Source organism: Homarus americanus, unplaced genomic scaffold, assembly GCF_018991925.1.
Source record: "Homarus americanus isolate GMGI-L3 unplaced genomic scaffold, GMGI_Hamer_2.0 scaffold37032, whole genome shotgun sequence".
NCBI classification, from domain to species: domain Eukaryota; kingdom Metazoa; phylum Arthropoda; class Malacostraca; order Decapoda; family Nephropidae; genus Homarus; species Homarus americanus.
The window spans coordinates 5,206,790-5,217,699 of NW_024731852.1; the positions used below are offsets into that span (position 1 = coordinate 5,206,790).

A 10,910-nucleotide genomic window follows, 5' to 3' on the forward strand; every position below is an offset into this window, starting at 1 on the left:
GAGAAGGACTTGTGGTGTAGAAGTAAGGGAAGGGCTTACAGGGTTGTGAAGGAGTGAGAGAAGGACTTGCAGGGCTGTGTAGGAGTGAGGGAAGGACTTGTAGTTTGGTGTAGCAGTGACGGAAGGACTTGTAGTGTTGTGTATGAGTGAGGGAAGGACATGTAGTGTGGTGTAGGAGTGAGGGAAGGACTTGTAGTTTTGTGTATAAGTGATGGAAGGACTTGTAGTGTTGTGTTTTAGTGAGGGAAGGAATTGTAGTGTGGTGTAGGAGTGAGGGAAGGACTTGTAGTTTGGTGTAGGAGTGATGGAAGGACATGTAAATGTGGTGCAGGAGTGAAAGAAGGACTTGTAATGTGGTGTAGGAGTGAGAGAAGGACTTGTAGTGTGGTGTATGAGTGAGGGAAGGACTTGTAGTGTGGTGTAGGAGTGAGAGAAGGACTTTTAGTGTGGTGTATGAGTGAGGGAAGGACTTGTAGTATTGTGTATAAGTGAGGGAAGGACTTGTGGTGTTGTGTAGGAGGGAGAGAAAGACTTGCAGTGTTGTGTAGGATTGATGGAAAGACTTGCAGGGCTGTGTAGGAGTGAGAGAAGGCTTTGTAGTGTGGTATAGTTGTGAGAGAAGGACTTGTAGTGTTGTATATGAGTGATGGAAGGACTTGTAATGTGGTGTATTAGTGAGGGAAGGAATTGTAGTGTGATGTAGGAGTGAGGGGAGGACTTGTGTGGTGTAGGAGTGAGAGAAGGACTTGTAGTGTGGTGTAGGAGTGAGGGACGGACTTGTAATGTATTGTATGAGTGAGGGAAGGACTTGTAGTATTGTGTAGGAGTGAGGGAAGGACTTGCAGGGTTGTGTAGGAGTAACGGAAGGACTTACAGGGTTGTGTTGGAGTGAGGGAAGGACTTGCAGGGTTGTGTACGAGTGAGAGAAAGACTTGTTAGTGTGGTGTAGGAATAAGGGAAGGACTTGTAGTGTGGTGTATGAGTGATGGAAGGACTTGTAGTGTGGTGTATGAGTGATGGAAGGACTTGTAGTGTGGTGTATGAGTGATGGAAGGACTTGTAGTGTGGTGTATGAGTGAGCGAAGGACTTGTAGTATTGTGTAAAAGTGAGAGAAGGACTTGCAGGGCTGTGTAGGAATGAGGGAATGACTTGCAGTATTGTGTAGGGGTGAGGGAATGGCTTGTGGGGTTGTATAGGAGAGAGAGAAGGACTTGTAATGTTGTGTATGAGTGAGGAAATTACTTGTAGTGTTGTGTATGAGTGAGGGAAGGGCTTGTAGTGTGGAGTAGTAGTGAGGGAAGGACTTCTAGTGCGGTGTAGGAGTGAGGGAAGGACTTGTAGTGTTGTGTAGGAGTGAAAGAGGGACTTGCAGGGTTGTGTAGGAGTGAGGGTGGGCTTCTAGTATTGTGTAGGAGTGAGGGAAGGACTTGCAATATTGTGTAGGAGTGAGGGAAGGGCTTCTAGTATTGTGTAGGAGTGAGGGAAAGACATGCAGGGTTGTGTAGGAGTGAGGGAAGGACTTGCAGGATTGTGTAGGAGTTCAGGAAGGACATGCAGGGCTGTGTAGGAGTGAGGGAAGGACTTGTAGTGTGGTGTAGGGGTGAGGGAAGGACTTGCAGTGTTGTGTATGAGTGAGGGAAAGACTTGTATAGGAGTGACCATATAGACTTGTGGTGTTGCGAAGCTTATAACTTCTAATACACAGTTGTAATCTTTTTTGTGGATTTGTAACTAGACAGTCTGGAAGTATTTTGTTCAACTTAATTATTTTGGACGTTAGTTTCATCTTCATTTGCAAAACAAAATATTTCATTCTTCCTGGCAGTGAAATACAAGATGTTAGTTTAAAATTTTACTGTAAAATTAAGTAGTTATTACAGCTTTACAACTTACTTGTAACCAATGAGCATTTCCTGTGGGCAAACTTTTGAAATTGTAAAAAAGAATGATTGTATTTCTTGTAAATGTTCTGAGGCAGTATGTCACTCCTAGGGGCTATGTGAGGCCCCCAGGGCTTATATGCCGCCGCCACGGACTGTTTGGTAATTAGGGCTGTGTGATGATCATAGGTGGTTGTATAATGGATTTAAGGACTATGTAAGGTTGTCAGGGGTAGTCTGATCCAACCAGAGGCTGTTTGTGGCTATATTGTGAATGTCAACTTGGAGATGTGTTAGGCTCTTAGAGAGCTACTGTACTGTACTGTACTGTACAGTACTGTACTGAGAGGGTTAATTGATGCTCCTAATGTCTGTGTACAGAAAATGATGAATATACAGTGAGTTCTGCTATAACGCGTGTTTTGATAACGCGAATTTGCTCTAACGCGATTTATGAATTAGGAACGATATTTGTATAACGCGAACGCTTGTTTGCTATAACGCGATTTTTGCTTACTATTTCTCCAATTTTGTGGTATTAACTGTGAATATAGTAAAGAAGAATATCAACAAGAAGCGTTCTGGTGATAGAATTCCCGGTGATGATCGTAAAAGAAAGGATATAACACTTGAAGAGAAGCTCGATTTTATCAACCTCAAAATCACCCTTCTCCCCCATCAAGTAAAGTGTTACATTTACTGTATGATTTCATTATTAGATATGAATGTAACATTTATTTAGACTGTGCTATCCTTTGTGTTAGGCTAACTACTAAATTTTTTCGATTTCGAGTAATCTGCACCTAACCCTATTTTCTCCATAAGCCCTGTTATTTCTATTACACGATTTTCTATAACACGATATTTTACAAGAACACAATTATCGCGTTATAGCAGAACTACCTGTATCCTAAATAAGTCAGTCTACCCGACATAACAGGAAGTTGTATTGTGTATAATATTTACTGTTGGTTCGACAAGTCTTTACAAATGCTAAAATAGATTATAACGGTGTATTGAAAGTTTATCTACTGATTACTGCAGGACTGAGGGAAGGACATGCAGTATTGTTTAGTAGTGAGGGAAGGACTTGTAGTGTTGTGTAGGACCTAGGGAAGGACATGTAGTGATGTTCGTAAATGAGGGAAGGACTTGCTGACCTCCTAATGAAAGAGATGAGAACTTACTGACCTGCTAATTAGTGAGAGGAGGACTTACTGACCTAAGGAGTGAGAGGAGAATTTGCACTGTTTTATAGGAGTGAGGGAAGGTCATGCAATGTTGTGTAGGATAAGGGAAGGATTTGCTGTGTGTGTGGGAGTGAGGGTAGGATGCAATGTGTTGTGTAGGATTGAGGGAATGACTTACTGAGTTTTGTAGGAGTGAAGGGAAGACATGCAGCGTTGTGTAGTATGAGGGAAGGACTCATTGTGATGTGTAGGAGTGAGGGAAGGTCTCGCTGTGATGTGTAGGAGTTTGAGAAGGACTCCCTGTGATGTGTAGGAGTGTGGAAAGGTCTCACTATGATGTGTAGGAGTGTGGGAAGGATTCACTGTGATGTGTAGGAGTGAGGGTAGGACTCACTGTGATGTGTAGGAGTGAGGGAAGGACTCGCTGTGATGTGTAGGAGTGAGGGAAGGACTCACTGTGATGTGTAGGAATGTGGGAAGGACTCACTGTGATGTGGAGGAGTGAGGGATGGACTCACTGTGATGTGTAGGAGTGTGGAAAGGTCTCTCTGTGATGTGTAGGAGTGTGGGAAGGACTCCCTGTGATCTGTAGGAGTGTGGAAAGGTCTCACTATGATGTGTAGGAGTATGGGAAGGACTCACTGTGATGTGTAGGAGTGTGGGAAGGACTCACTGTGATGTGTAGGAGTGTGGAAATGTCTCACTATGATGTGTAGGAGTGTGGGAAGGGCTCACTGTGATGTGTGGAGTGAGGAAGGTCTGCTGTGATGAGTATGTGAGTGTGGGAAGGACTCACTATGATGTGTAGGAGTGTGGGAAGGAGTCACTGTGATGTGTGGGAGTGTGAGAAGGACTCACTGAGGTGTAGGGGTGAGAAAGGACTCACTGTGATGTGTAGGTGTGTGGGGAAGGAGTCACGTTGATGCTTTGAGTGAGGGAAGGACTCACTGAGGTGTAGGAGTGAAGGAAGGACTCAGCTGTGATGTGTGAGAGAGGGAAGGACTCGCTGTGAGGTGTAGCAGTGAGCTAATGACTCAATGTGGGATGGAGTGAGGACTCACTGAGTTGTAGAGTGAGAAGGACTCACTGGGGTGTAGGGGTGAGGAAGTACTCTGTGAGGTGTAGGAGTGAGGGAAGGACTCACTGTGGGAGTAGAGAAGGTCTCAATGTGAGGTGTAGGGGTGAGGGAGGTCTCACTGTGAGGTGTAGGGAGTGAGGAAGTACTCACTGTGAGATGTGGGAATGGGGAAGTACTCTCTGTGAGGTGGGAGTGAGGGAGTACTCACTGTAGGGTGTAGGAGTGGGGAAGTACTCACTGTGAGGTGTAGGAGTGAAGTACTCTGTGAGTGTGGAGTGGGGGTACTCACTGTGATTTGTAGGAGTGGTACTCATTGTGAGGTGTAGGGTGAGGATGGGACTCTGTGGAAGGGTGAGATAAGGTCTCACTGTGGGTGTAGGGTGAGAAGAAGGTCTCACTGTGAGGTGTGGGGTGAGGGAAGTACTCACTGTGAGGTGTAGGAGTGAGAGTACTCACTGTGGGTGTAGGTGGGGAAGGACTCACTGTGTGAGGAGTGACAGAATGCTGTGGTGTGGGGTTGAAGGGTCTGTGAGGGTGGGGTGAGGGGGACATGGGGTGGGGAAGGACTCTCTGTGAGGGTGTGGGGTGAAGGGTCTCACTGTGAGGTGTGGGGTGAGGGACTCACTGTGTGGAGTGAGAGGGTCTCACTGTGAGGTGTGGGTGAGAGGTCTCACTGTGAGGTATAGGAGTTAGAGAGTACTCACTGTGAGGTGTGGAGTGGGGAAGGACTCACTGTGTGGGGGAGAGAAGGGGTCTCTGTGGGGTGAGGGTCTCTGTGGATTAGGAGTGAGAGAGGTTCACTGTGAGGTGAAAGAAGTGAAGTACTCACTGTGAGGTGAAGGTAGAGGCTATTCACTGGTGTGGGTGTGAAGTCCTCACTTGAGGTGTAGAGTGAAAGTACTCTCTTGAGGTGCAGGAGTGGGGAAGTCTCACTGTGTGGGTGTGAGAATACTCCTGTGAGGTGTGGGGTGGGGAAGGACTCAATGTGTGGGAGAGGGGTCTCTTCATGGGGTGTAGGGTGGGGAAACACTGTGTGGTGTGGGGTGAGGTACTCACTGTGAGGTGTGGGAGTGGGGAAGCACTCACTTGAGGTGTAGGGTGGGGAAGTACTCACTGTGGGTGTGGGGAAGAATCCTGTGAGGTGAAGGAGCAGGGTACTCACTGTGAGGTGGATGAGGAAGTACTCACTGTGATTTGTAGAAGTGAGGAAGTACTCTGTGGTGCAAGTGAGGAAGTACTCACTGTGTAGGGGTGAGGGAAGCACTGTGGTGTAGGAGTGGGGAAGTACTCACTGTGTGGGAAGTCTCACTGTGATTTGTAGAAGTTCAGGAAGTACTCACTGTGAGGGTGCAGGGTGAGGGAAGTACTCACTGTGAGGTGTAGGAGTGGGGAAGTACTCACTGTGAGGTGTGCAGGTGAGGGAATACCTTTGTAGGGTGAGGAAGGTCTCACTGTGAGGGTGGGGGAAGGATCTGTGAGGTTTAGGGAGGGAAACTTACTGTGTGGAGTGAGGAGGACTCCTGTGTGAGTGAGAGGATCTCATTGTGAGGTGTAGGAGTGGGGAAGTATTCATTCTGAGAGAGGGTGAGGAAGGACTCACTGTGTAGGAGTGAGAGAAGGTCTCACTGTGAGGTGTGGGTGAGGGAGTATTCACTGTGAGATGTAGGAGTGAGGTACTCACTGTGTGGGGTGAGGGAAGGACTCACTGTGTAGGAGTGAGAGAGAAGGTCTCAGTGTGGGGTGGGGAGAGAATTCTCACTGTCAGGTGTAGGGTGGGGATATTCTGCTGTGAGGTCAGGGACTCCTGTGTAGGAGTGCAGAAGGTCTCACTGGGATGTAGGGAGTGAGGAGGGTCTCACTGTGAGGTGTAGGGAGTGAATGAAAGGACTCACTGAGGTGTAGGGAGTGGGAAAGTACTCACTGTGAGTGTAGGGAGTGAGGGAAGTGCTCACTGTGAGGTGTGGGGTGAAGTACTGGGGTGGGGTGGGGAAGTACTCACTGTGGGGTGGGAGTGGGGAAGTACTCCTGTGATTTTTAGAAGTGGGAAGTACTCACTGTGAGGTGGGAGTGAAAGTACTCACTGGGGTGTAAGTGGGGAAGTACTCACTGTGGTGAACAGTGAGAAGTACTCACTGTGTGGGTGGGGAAGGACTCACTGTGAGGTGTAGGGGTGAGGAAGTACTCACTGTGTAGGAGTGGGGAAGGACTCACTGTGTGGGAGGAGAGAACATGTTTGTGAGGTGTAGGGTAGGGGAAGTATTCACTGTGTAGGGGTGTGAGGGAAGGACTCATGGTAGAGTGAGGGAAGGACTCTGTGTGGGAGTGAGAGAAAGGTCTCATTGTGAGGTGTAGGGTGGGGAAGTATTCACTGGAGTGTTGGGAGTGAAGTACTCCTGGGGAGTGAGGGAAGGATCACTGTGTAGGAGTGAGGGAAGGTCTCACTGTGAGGTGTAGGAGTGAATGAAGGGCTCACTGAGGGGTGTTGAGGTAGAAACTACTCACTGTGAGGTGTAGGAGGTGGGGAACTCACTCTGTAGGAGTGAGGAAGGTCTCACTGTGAGGTGTAGGGAGTGAGGAAGGACTCACTGTGGAGTGAAAGGTCTCATTGTGAGGTGTAGGAGTGAAAGGTCTCACTGTGTGGAGTGAGAAGGAGGTATCTGTGAGGTGGAGTGAGAGAAGGTCTCATTGTGAGGGTAGGAGTGAGAGAAGGTCTCACTGTGAGGTGCAGTGAGAGAAGGTCTCACTGTGGTGTTGGGTGGGGAAGGACTCACTGTAGTGTAGCAGTGAGCTATGACTAACTGTGAGGTGTAGGGTGAGGGAAGGACTCACTGAGGTGTGGGAGTGGGGAAGTACTCACTGTGAGGTGTAGAAGTGAGGAGGACTACTGTGAGATGAGGTCTCACTGTGAGGTGAAGGGTGAGGGAAGTACTCATTGTGAGGTGTGGGTGTGATACTCACTGTGAGGGTGTAGGGTGGGGAAGTACTCTCTGTGAGGTGCAGGGTGAAGTACTCACTGTGTAGGTGTGAAAGGCTCACTGCGGGGAGTGGAAAGGTCTCACTGTGAGGGTGTAGGGGAGGGAAGTACTCACTGCGTAGGAGTGAGAAGGTCTCACTGTGGTTGTAGGGTGAGGAAGTACTCACTGTGAGGGTGTGGGAGTGAATGAAGGACTCACTGAGGTGTAGAGTGAGGGAAGGACTTGTGAGGTGTAGGAGTGAGGGAAGGACTCACTGTGTAGGGAGTGAGAGAAGGCCACTGGGGTGTAGGAGGAGGAAGTACTCACTGGAGGTGTAGGGAGTGAGGGAAGTACTCACTGTGAGGCAGGAGTGAGGGACCCACTGTGAGGTGAAGGAGTGAGGGAAGTACTCACTGTGAGGTAGAGTGAGGGCACCACTGTGATTTGTAGAAGTGAGGGAAGCACTGTGAGTGCAAGAGTGTGGGAAGTACTCACTGTGTAGGGGTGAGGGAAGTACTCACTGTGAGGTGTAGAGTGAGGAAGTACTCAGAGGTGTAGGAGAGGAAGTACTTTTGTGAGGTGTGGAGGAGGAAGTACTACTGTGGTGTAGGAGTGAGGGAAGTACTACCTGATTTGTAGAAGTGAGGAAGTACTCACTGTGAGGCAGGAGTGAGGGAAGCACTCACTGTGTAGGGGTGAGGAAGTACTCACTGTGAGGTGTAGGAGTGAGGGAAGTACTCACTGCGGGAGGGGAGAGAAGGTCTCACTGTGAGGTGTAGGGAGGGAGGAAGTCACCACTGTGAGTGTAGGAGTGAATGAAGCACCACTGTCAGGTGTAGGAGTGAGGAATATTCACTGTCAGGTGTAGAGTGAGGGCACTCACTGTCAGGTGTGGAGTGAGGGAATTTCACTGTCAGGTGTAGGAGTGAGGGAAGTACTACTGTGTGGGAGTGAGGGAAGGACTCACTGTGTAGGGAGTGAGAGAAGGTCCACAGAGGTGTAGGAGTAGAGAAGGTCTACCAGGAGGTGTAGAGGAGGGAAGCACTGTAGAGGTAGGGAGTGAATGAAGTACTCACTGTCAGGTGTAGGAGTGAGGAAGTATCACTGTCAGTGTAGGAGGAGAAGTCTCACTGTCAGGTGGGGAGTGAGGAAGTACTACTGTGAAGTGTAGGAGTGAGGGAAGTACTACTGTGGATGAGGGGAAGACTCACTGTGTAGGAGTGAGAGAAGGTCTGAGAGGTGTAGGAGTGAGAGAAGGTCTCACTGTGAGGTAGGAGTGAGGGAAGTACCTACCAGAGGTAGGAGTGAGGGAAGGACTCACTGTAGAGTGAGAGAAGGTTCACTGTGAGATGTAGGATGAGGAAGGTTTCTACTGTGAGGTGTAGGGAGGGAATGAAGGACTCACTGAGGTGTGGGAGTGAGGGAAGTATTCACTGTGAGGTGTAGAGTGAGGGGTACTGTGTAGGGAGTGAGAGAAGGCTCTACTGTGAGGTAGGGAAGGACTCACTCTGGAGTGAGAGAAGGTCTCACTGTGAGGTAGGGAGTGAGGAAGGGACTCACTGTGTAGGGAGTGAGAGAAGGTCTCACTGTGAGGTGTAGGAATGAGAGAAACACTGTAGGTGTAGGGAGTGAGGAGGTCTCACTAGAGGTGTATGAGTGAGGAAGGTCTCACTGTGAGGTGTAGAGTGAATGAAGGACTTGCTGAGTAGGAGTGAGGAAGGTCTCACTATAGGGCAGTGAGTGAAGGACCATCAGAGGTGGCAGTGAGTGAAGGACTTTGAGGTGTTGGGAGGGAAGGACTCACTGTGAGTTGTGGGAGGGGACTGACTGGAGGTGTAAAGTGAAGGGCTTTGTCTCACCAATGATGCAGACTACTGGTGATGACGTCATTTCTCTTGTGGTCTGTTCACCATGACGTAGACTACTAGTGGTGACGTCACTGCTGTGGTCCATCAATGGAATGCCTAAGGTGACTTCAGCTCATAAAAACTTAAAAATGCAGAGAACTTGTGCCTGTACAAGCAAGTTGTAATAACAAGAACTAAAATTACAGTGGATTCTTTCAACTAGCATGATTAAGCCAGTGCAGCAAGAGTAAAATATTTCGTTATACAAGTGAAATAAACTGAAGTACAAAATAAGTCAACAATGTCATAACATTGTTGAGATTACGATATTTGTACAGTAGTTTCTCTTCATTTGTATAACACAATGTTACTCTAGCTAAAATAAAAAAGATGCCAGTTTAGAATTTACCTTAATATCCGTTATTTATTTATTACGTATTACTTGTAACCAATTTTTCTTCTGGACAAACTTTTGTAATTGTATATTGTTTTTGTTTTTTCAAATGTTACACATATTAAAATTAATTACAAGGCAGTGTATCTTCAGGGATAAGTGATGTTTGTGGCAACTTGGTGGTGTGTGAGGCTCTTAAGAGCTATCTGTGTCTGGGGAGGCTGATTGATTCTCCGCTAAGATCTACATGATGGTTCTAGGGGCTTATAAGTAACTAGTTGTGTACAGCTAGTAAGGGCTATGTGATTACACTAAAGGCTGTCTGTCACTGCTAGGGACAGTGATGCTGCCAAGGCTTGGTGCCGAGGCTTGTCTGAGCCCCTACTATAGAGATAGGCGAGACACGTCGACCAAGGTACACTGGTAGCCTTGCTTGGTCCAGGTTGGATCGCCTTTATGGACCCTGTGTACACAGGTTGTAGTACCATAAAGGCAACCTGACCTAGCAGTAACCTGGTGTCAATCATTACAATAAATATTTGTATCAATAACTTAGTGTATAAATAAATAAAAAAAATTCGTTGTTTATTATAATCCTAATAAAAAAGTTGAAAACAAAAGGGTTTCAAAGGCAAAAATGAAAAGAGCCAATTATTATACTTTCCCGAAAAGTAGAAAATCTAAGTCACCGAAAAGTAGATACTTACGATCTTTTGAGAATCCGAATTTACGAACTTTTTAATTATAGTAAGTTCGAACTTATGAGAAATAAAATGACACGATCTTTCTAATTGTCGTCAGTTCGGACTTAAGAGAAAAAATAACTTAAAAGTACTTAAGAGAAAAAAATATCTTACGATTTTTCTAATTCTCAAAAGATCGTAGTATCTCTTTTTCGGGAAATAGATAATCGACTTTTTGAGAAATATTACCTAATTTTCAGAAGTAGATTATCATAGAAAACGGGAAATTTGTATCATAGAAAATGGGAAATAATCTACTTTCCGGGAAAGTTGGTTATCTACTTTCCCGAAAAGTAGATTATCTACTTTTCAGGAAAGTAGATTATCGACTTTTCGGGAAGTAGATTATCGAATTTTTGGGAAATATTACCTAATTTTAAGTGAATTATCATAAGCAAGAGAATTTAACATCACAGAAAGCTGATATCCCTTTCCGCAGTTGGTTATATACTTTCCCGAAAAGTAGATTATCTGCTATTCAGGAAAGATTATCGACTTTTTTGGGAAGTAGATTATCGACTTTACGATATTACCTTATGCCAAAGTAGATTATCGCAAAACGTAGAAATTTGCATCATAGAAAATGGGAAATATCTACTTTCCGGGAAAGTTGGTTATCTACTTTCCCGAAAAGTAGATTTTTCTACTTTTCAGGAAAGTAGATTATCGACTTTTTTGGGAAGTAGATTATCGAATATTTGCGAAATATTACCTTATTTTCCGAAGTAGATTATCATAGAAAACGGGAAATTTGTATCACAGAAAATGGGAAATATCTACTTTCCGCGAAAGTTGGTTATCTACTTTCCCGAAAAGTAGATTA

At 46.2% G+C, this 10,910-nt stretch overlaps 1 long non-coding RNA gene across 1 annotated transcript; it reads left to right on the forward strand.

Annotated features, from left to right (window-relative positions):
• The first annotated feature begins 7,278 nt into the window (after nucleotides 1-7,278).
• On the forward strand, nucleotides 7,279-7,847 carry LOC121867892. Its single transcript, XR_006089258.1, has 3 exons — nucleotides 7,279-7,297; nucleotides 7,575-7,630; nucleotides 7,821-7,847. It is a non-coding gene; the product is annotated as an uncharacterized LOC121867892 (long non-coding RNA).
• Nucleotides 7,848-10,910: the final 3,063 nt, after the last annotated feature.